General features: G+C 57.7%; 1 long non-coding RNA gene across 1 annotated transcript; it reads left to right on the top strand.

The window, feature by feature from the left end:
- Positions 1-2,974: 2,974 nt before the first annotated feature.
- Positions 2,975-7,125, top strand: LOC133774716 (uncharacterized). Its single transcript, XR_009868120.1, has 3 exons — positions 2,975-3,124; positions 4,592-4,697; positions 7,051-7,125. It is a non-coding gene; the product is annotated as an uncharacterized LOC133774716 (long non-coding RNA).
- The last annotated feature ends 183 nt before the right edge of the window (positions 7,126-7,308 follow it).

Raw genomic sequence — 7,308 nt, 5'->3', positions numbered from 1 at the left:
AAGCTCCTGACTCCTGGCTGTGGATCGGCTCAGCTCTGGCCATGGCCATTTAGGGAATGAACCAATGATGGAAAACCTCTCTCTCTCTCTCTCTCTCTGCCTCTGCCTCTGCCTCTCTCTAACTCTGTCTTTCAAATAAATGAATAAATCTTTAAAAAAAAAAAAAAAAAAAAGCTTTGCATCCTCTGGGGCGGCAGAACGATATTCCTCACCTGGCAAGAGAATGGGGTCCCACAAATCCCTTTTCCAGTGGCGTTACAGCATTGTGAGAGCGTAGCCCATGACCTTAAACACCTTCCTTAATTAGGCCACAGATTCCCGCTCTGGGAATTAAATTTCAACATGAGTTTTAGAGGAGACAAAAGCTTTCACTCATAGTGACTATTAAGTGGTTAATCCTGGATTCCAGCCCAGGTTGATAATTGAGCATGCCCATTCCACATTCACCATAGAAACTGCCCATAGAGAGCAAGGCTGTCGCCACGATGCTCCCACAGGCTGGGTGCACAGGGGCCTGTCATGCCGGCCACAAGCAAGGAGGCCAGAGGGCTGACCTGCAAATTCCAGCCCCGCCCGTGGCATGACCTTGGACGGATCACTTCACGAGGTACCTGTTGTTTCATCACCTGTACAGTGGAGATAGTTGTTTTGAGGAGCAAACTAGTTCATCGTGGCACCGTGTAATCATTCAACAGGGGTTGGATGCGTTCATGCTGCCATAAAAGCGAGTTGGGGGAGTGGCTTCATCAGATGAATGCTCATGCCGCCTTCTCCCTGATAAAGAGCCTTGTGTTCCCCACTTCCACTCTCCCCCTGACCCCACCCCACCCATGATGGATAATGAGCTTTCCAGCTCAAGATCCTTAACTGTATTGCACCTGCAATGTCCCTGTTGCCCAAATGCTCTATTAAGAGGTTTTGGGGGTTGGAGAGTGGACATCCTCGGGGGACCATGATTCTCCATAGGCCCAGGTATATGCACTGGCCCCCAGGTGCACGTCTCAAAGAACACCTTCTCCCTCGCCTCCGGGTCAGCGGGCAGAATGGTGGCCAAGAGGAAGGCGGTTCCATGGAATCCTGGAGGGCAGTACGTGGCCGGTCCACCCTTCAGTTCCTTCATCTGTGGAAGTATAGAGTGAGCTGTTCTCTATCACCCCTCCCAGGGCTAAATCCTCTGCTCCTTTGATCTTTTGGAAAAGCATTCAAAGAAATCTGGCTGTTGAACTCAAGCAACCAAACAGATTTTTGCTGTATCGTGTACTGCCAGACCCCGGGGCTGAGAGGGCGTCTACTGCCCTCATTGTGGAAGGCAGGAGAGGGATGAAGAAAGGATGTGGGTGCCAGGGGGAGGCCCCAGCTGAGAGGCCTCTCGCAGCCAGGCCAGGCAGAGTCTGTGTCAGAGGCCTCGGGCAGTTGTGAGCCAGAGGGCAGACACAGCTGCTGGCCCAGAGCTGCCAAGGTGGTTCACGGAAGCCCCGGCAGGCAGAACGAGTCATGGCCAGGCTATAGGCCCACTGCCCAGAGCCCCAGAGGCTTAGAGGAGCAGGCTTCAGAGCACTGGGGGCAACAGAAACCCAGACGCCCCCTCTCAAGCGTCCTTTCCACCGACCTTCTCCATCACACAACACCTCTGGCTCGCTGGGTGTTTCTGTTTTTCCCGCTGCTCTGACAAATCTCCCTGTTTAGGGGGCCCAGTTCCATCTCCAGTCTGGTCTTAACACTAGGATTTAGGGGGCTGGCACTGTAGCCACTGCCTGCAGTACCAGCATCTTGTATGGGTGCCGGTTCAAGTCCCAGCTGGTCCACTTCCTGTCCAGCTCCCTGTTAATGCGGCAGAAGATGGCCCAAGTGTTTGGGCCCCTGCACCCTTGTGGGAGACCAGGAAGAAGCTCCTAGCTCCTGGCTTTGTCCTGGCCTGGCCGTTGCAGCCATCTGGGGAGTGAACCAGTGTCTAGGTCTCTCTCTTCCTGTAACTCTTTCAAATTAAATAAATAAACCTTAAAAGTAACAACAACAAAAGAAGTTAAATTTTACTTTATGCCCTTGACCCGTGGGACTTCCTGAAGACGCCTCTAGCTGCCTTTCCCTCCCCATCCCTGGGCCAGCTGTGGGGCTGGCGGCAGGTCGCACCGTCTCTTTGGCCTTGTTGGGGTTGGACTGTATTTGCCCCCCAAGTCCTTCCCAGGACCAGGATGAGGGGCTGCAGCCTCAAACCCTCTTGCGTTCTGGAATCAGCCATCGTGCGGCAGCGCTCAGCTGGGCTCAGCCTGGGAAAAGCCCTGACTTGACACCACCCTGTCTGACCTCCCAGGAAGGTGCTGAATCCAAGCCTCAGGAATGCATCCTGCCAAGGGCTCCTTTCCCTTCCTCTTCTAAAAAACGAGTTATTGGAAAGACAGAGATAGAACGTGCAGGGAGAACTTCCACCAGCTGGTTCACTCCCTAGAGGGCACAACAGCTGGGGCAGGGCCAGGCTGAAGCCAAGAGCCCAGGAAGGCCACTCAGGTCTCCCACATGGGGGGCAGGGGCCCACGTACTTGGCCCGCCATCCACCGCTGCCCAGGGTACTACGGAGCAGACAGCGCCTGGTATAGGCAGTCTGGTTCCAAGCCAGAGCTTCCTCTCTTCTCCATCCGGGTTCTCAGTCTCTCTCCTCGCAGTGTAGATTGGACTGCCGCCTCCACTCACCAATCCCGCGGGGCGTCAGGGCTGGGCCGGTGGAGAACAGCAACTGAACTGTGACTCTCATTCCTCAGCCATGTGACAGTCAGGCCGGGAGCCAGAGCAGCGCTGAGGTCAAGCCGTGTGCCAGGGGGCGGGACTGGAGGGCGCTGCTCCGCCGGTGGCCGGCACCCTGGCCCCTGGAGCATCTGCGTCCCCACCCCCACCTCTCTCTGCTCGGAGGCCGCTCTGGGAGGCGTCTCCCCTGCCTCCGGCCTGCCCTCACCTTGCCAAGGCTGCTTATTCCCACACCTCAGGTCGTCACCTCTTGCCACATCGCCTTCAGCTCCACTTGGAATCGTCCGTTTCCCTAAACACGAACCCTCATTCTGCGAGGACATTCTTTTTCTTTTTTTCACGTGTGAGTGTGGGCACCGCCCTCACCTTTGTGGACTGACTACAGGTATCTGTGCTGTAAACACACTTGGCCTTCCCGAGAGGAGACCGGGTGTGTGCTCAGCTGCGGGGGTGGGGGTGGAGAGAGAAAGGCCTGTTGTTCCCCGCTGCTGGCCCGGCCCGGCCCGAGATCCGATCGGGAGCTGCCTGGTGTTCGGGTTTGCGGCCTCTCTGCCTTGCCACCTTGCTCGGCACTCAGGCGCTCCGTGCGGAGGCACTTTTTCTTGCAATCCTCATGGCGCGGTGAATGGCCTATTGTGTGCCTTGGATGTGCCTGTGCAGTGCCCCGGGGAGGGGCCGAGCGTGGCGCCCACCCTCCCATCCACCCGGCTCACGCACGTGGTCCGGGAGCGCGTGAACAAAGGCATGCTTGGCCCCGAGGGAGGCTGGGGCAGGGGCCTGGCGCGGAATGTGCGGGCCCTCCCCGCCGGGGGCTGCAGGGCTGCTGCCCCCCGGCGGCGGTTCCGGAGCGGGCGCGGCGACCTCAGAGCGGACCCCTCGGAGTCGCCACCTGGCTGGGAGGGAGGAGCAGCCGGAGAGTCTGACCGCCCGCCTCTGCCGCGGGGAGCCCCTTCCCTGGCCCCCGAGTGGAGCAGAGTCCCACCCCACCCGCCGGCTTCCTGGGCCTGATGCTGTGAGGAGCAAACATTACACTCTCCGAGGAGACGCTGGGCGAAGCTGGAGGTGCCGGTTGCACCCCCGACCCCATTTCCCATGAACATTCGTGACCTCGTGCCGCCCCCTAGTGGCCAAACTGCTCCTCACCAGTCATTTCCGTTCAAATCATAAGAAAATTTTAAATAACGAAAGTAATGAATAACAGTACATAGTAGTGGTCCAGCCCTATTCTGTTCGTTTTTAGATTGTAGTGCAACGTATAAATTAACTCTGTTTTTTGACCGAGGAAAGGGCCCATGGAGGCAAAAGTGCACGATACGGACCTTGGACCCAAGGTGGGAGGCCTTGGTGGCCCCCGGCCGCTGGCGGCTCCTCTGAGCCCTCGGAGCCGCCGCCTGCCCGGGCCTCGCTGAAAGGGCCCAGCCAGGGCCCAGCCAGCGCACCGGCCGCTCCTCGGGCCCCTCGCGGCTGCAAGGCGTGTGTTAGAGGCGAGCACACGGGGACTGTGTTCGTGGCTGCCCCGTGTGGCCTCGCGGGCTGCTCCCCTCAGCCCTGGGCGGGGAGACTGTCCTTAGTTCCCCATGAGGAACTTGGGGTCCCAGGTCACATGCCGTGAGGAGGGAAGAGCTGGAACCCAGGTTCTGACGTCAAACCCCACAGTTTCCGAGTTCCACACTGGGTGGGCCCCCAGGCTGGCGGCGCCAGGAGGAAGTACGCGCCGCAGGGAGCAAATGCGGCAGAACCGGACCCAGGGGCCACCATCTGGTCACCATGCGCCCGGACCGGCAGAGCGGCCCCGCTCTAGTCCCCGGGGCGGGCTCTGGGCTTCAGAGCCTTTCCGTCTCTCTCCCCTCAGCAGCAGCGTGGGCGAAGAACGGTGGGACTGAGGACGGTGCTGCCCACTTGGTGCCACCTGTTCGTCTTGCTTAAACGAAGCCCGAAGCACAATGAACCACACTCAGGTCAGAACACGCTCTTAAAAAATGCATTTTTTTTCAAATTTATTTATTTGATAGGTAGAGTTACAGAGATGCAGAATCAGAGAGAGAGAGAGAGTTCTTCCATCTGCTGGTTCACTCCTCAAATGGCCACAATGGCTGGAGCTGGGCAGTTCTGAAGCCAGGACCTGGGCCATCTTCTACTGCTTTCCCAGGCCATAGCAGGGATCTGGATCGAAAGTGGAGCAGCTGGAGCTCGAATCAGCGCCCATATGGGATGCCGGCACTGCAGGTGGTGTCTTTAGCCACTGCCCACAGTGCTGGCCCCAGAAACTCCCATTTCATAAACATCCCTTGTGTCAATCACACACATCATCTCCTTAACCATTGCAAAGACCTCGTGAGGTCCGGATTATTTGCCTTGTGTTACACAGACACATGGATACACGAGGTTCAGAGGTTTAAGAGTCTTGCCCAAGATCCCAAAGTTAATTAGCAGAGAACATATTCAGGGCATGCTGAGAGCTCCAGCATATGTTACACCCACGAAACTAGAGCTTGCCTGGCCAGGGACACTTCTGGACGCTTCTCTGCTTTGGGGCGGAAGTCCCCAGCACCGTGTTGGGTGCGTGCCTGTGGTCTTCCATCACCTGAGTGATCCGATCGCTGAGTCACAGAGCTTTGCCTGCGCCCAGAACTGCCCCTTGTGTACCCCGCCCTCCACTGCACACAAAGGCCAAGTCATGACTGCGTCAGTCCCGCTGGCCTCGGGCGGCCGCCATGCACATCTGGGCAGCTGTGCGGAGAAGGGCTTAGAGCCAGGTTGACCTGGGTTTCAATTCCACCTCAGCTACATTTGCACAGAAAACCACCCAGCTTCTAGGATGGTGATGGGGGCGTGGCGAGGTGGAGCAGAGGTTAGAGTCCGGCTCACCTGGTCTTCACGTGGTAGGGCCGTTGCTGGTACCTGGCAACCCTGAGTCCGGGAGCCCCCACGGGACCCAGGCGCCTCCTCAAATTCCCTCCCACACACAGGTCTGTGACTTCCTGAAGGCTCTGGCCTGCAGCCAGGGAAGCACCAAGAAAGCAGAAGAATCCAGTGAGTCTGTGTGGGCACCAGGCTGCTGTTCTCTCCTCTCCCACATATCGTTGCTAGTAACCTAGCATTTACTCATATAGTGCTCACAATAGCCCAATTCCAGTTGGCCCGTGCAGAGGACACATCGCGAGTGAGCTGTCAAGCGGACCTGGAAGTCCAGTGGCAGTTCCCAGTGCCCTGCGCTCAACCTCCACACCCTGCTGGTCATTGGACTAATGAGGTGTCCCCCCAGGCATGAGATGGGACGGCATCCCCAAGGCTGCAGCAGAGAGCGCAGACTTGGCTCTCGTGCTTGCTTTCCTGGCCTTTTCTGAGAATGAGGAGACAGCTACAGCCTCCCTCTCTCTGCACAGGGCTGTGTGGCACAGGAAGTGCTCCGTCAGTATCTGAAGAATCAGCAGGAGGGGAGGTTTGGTGAGCTCAGCAGCAGGAGGCGCAGGGAGCGCTAGACCAGGAAGGGGTGTGCCTAGGAGGCAGAGGGTCAGCGCACCAAAGCTGTGGGCAAGTCCTGGTTCTCCCGGGTCCTGTTCTGCATGTTAAGGGGCCACTATGCTGCTTGGGAGGCATGAGTCCATATGGAGGCTTTAGCGCCTACGTCAGAATGAAATGCTAACCCGGGGAGAATGCCCATGGAGCATGTGTCACTAGAGAAAGCACTGGGGAGGAGAGGCGGCACGCCCCTGATGACCCTCCGGCGCTGAGTCAGTTTGACTGCTGCTCACTGGTGGTTGTGGTGCCTCAGGGGTGGATGCTGGGATGGGCAAGAGGTGCTGAGATAGCCCAGGCCCACACCCATGCCGTGGCTGCCCCACCCGTGCCCTGGTCTGAGTCAGGCACCAGCAAATGGAAAGCGTTTCTTAGAAGCAGGAGGAGGCCTCGGTAGGGCCAGCCCTAGCACGGGTCTGATGGAAAGCCTCCAAGCCATCCTGGCACAGTTCAGCCACAATGCAGCCTCACCAGCACAGGCTGCAAGGGGAAGGGTTATTGAGGGACATTCATTTCTATTTATCAAGATCGCATGGGCCGAGGCCAGGGGCACCCAGGCCAAAACAAGCAGACCTTGCCCGGGCACCATCCCCAGGCTCTGGTCTCACTGTTCTCTCCCAGTGTGCCCCAGCTCAACTGATGCGCCTTGACTGCGATGGTCAGTGCGACCCAAATGAACCGCCACACACCCTGCTCCCACTTTAACTGGTTCTGTTTACGGCCGTGGCCTTGCTTCCAATGCAAAGTGAAACGGGATGGGTTTTTGTTTTTGTTTTGTTTTTCCTCCCACAGGGTGGAGTCACTGAGTCTCATCTGGGGAGTTAGTTGTTTAAACATCCCGCCCAGCGCTGCAGTTTGCTCTGCTCTTCCTAAGAGCAATCCCGGTCCAGACTGCAGGTCCTTGTTCGAGTCCACTGTGACCAGCTGAACGGATTGCGATTTGGCAAGAGCTAGTCAAGGTCCTGCTTCCATCACTAGCGTCTCCCAGGGCTTCCTGAAATGGCGACACAGTTCTTTGGCCTGTCCACACGTTCATCATCAATGAATATT

Source organism: Lepus europaeus, chromosome 2 (assembly GCF_033115175.1).
Source record: "Lepus europaeus isolate LE1 chromosome 2, mLepTim1.pri, whole genome shotgun sequence".
NCBI lineage: Eukaryota > Metazoa > Chordata > Mammalia > Lagomorpha > Leporidae > Lepus > Lepus europaeus.
This window is presented reverse-complemented; position numbering and strand designations above follow the sequence as displayed.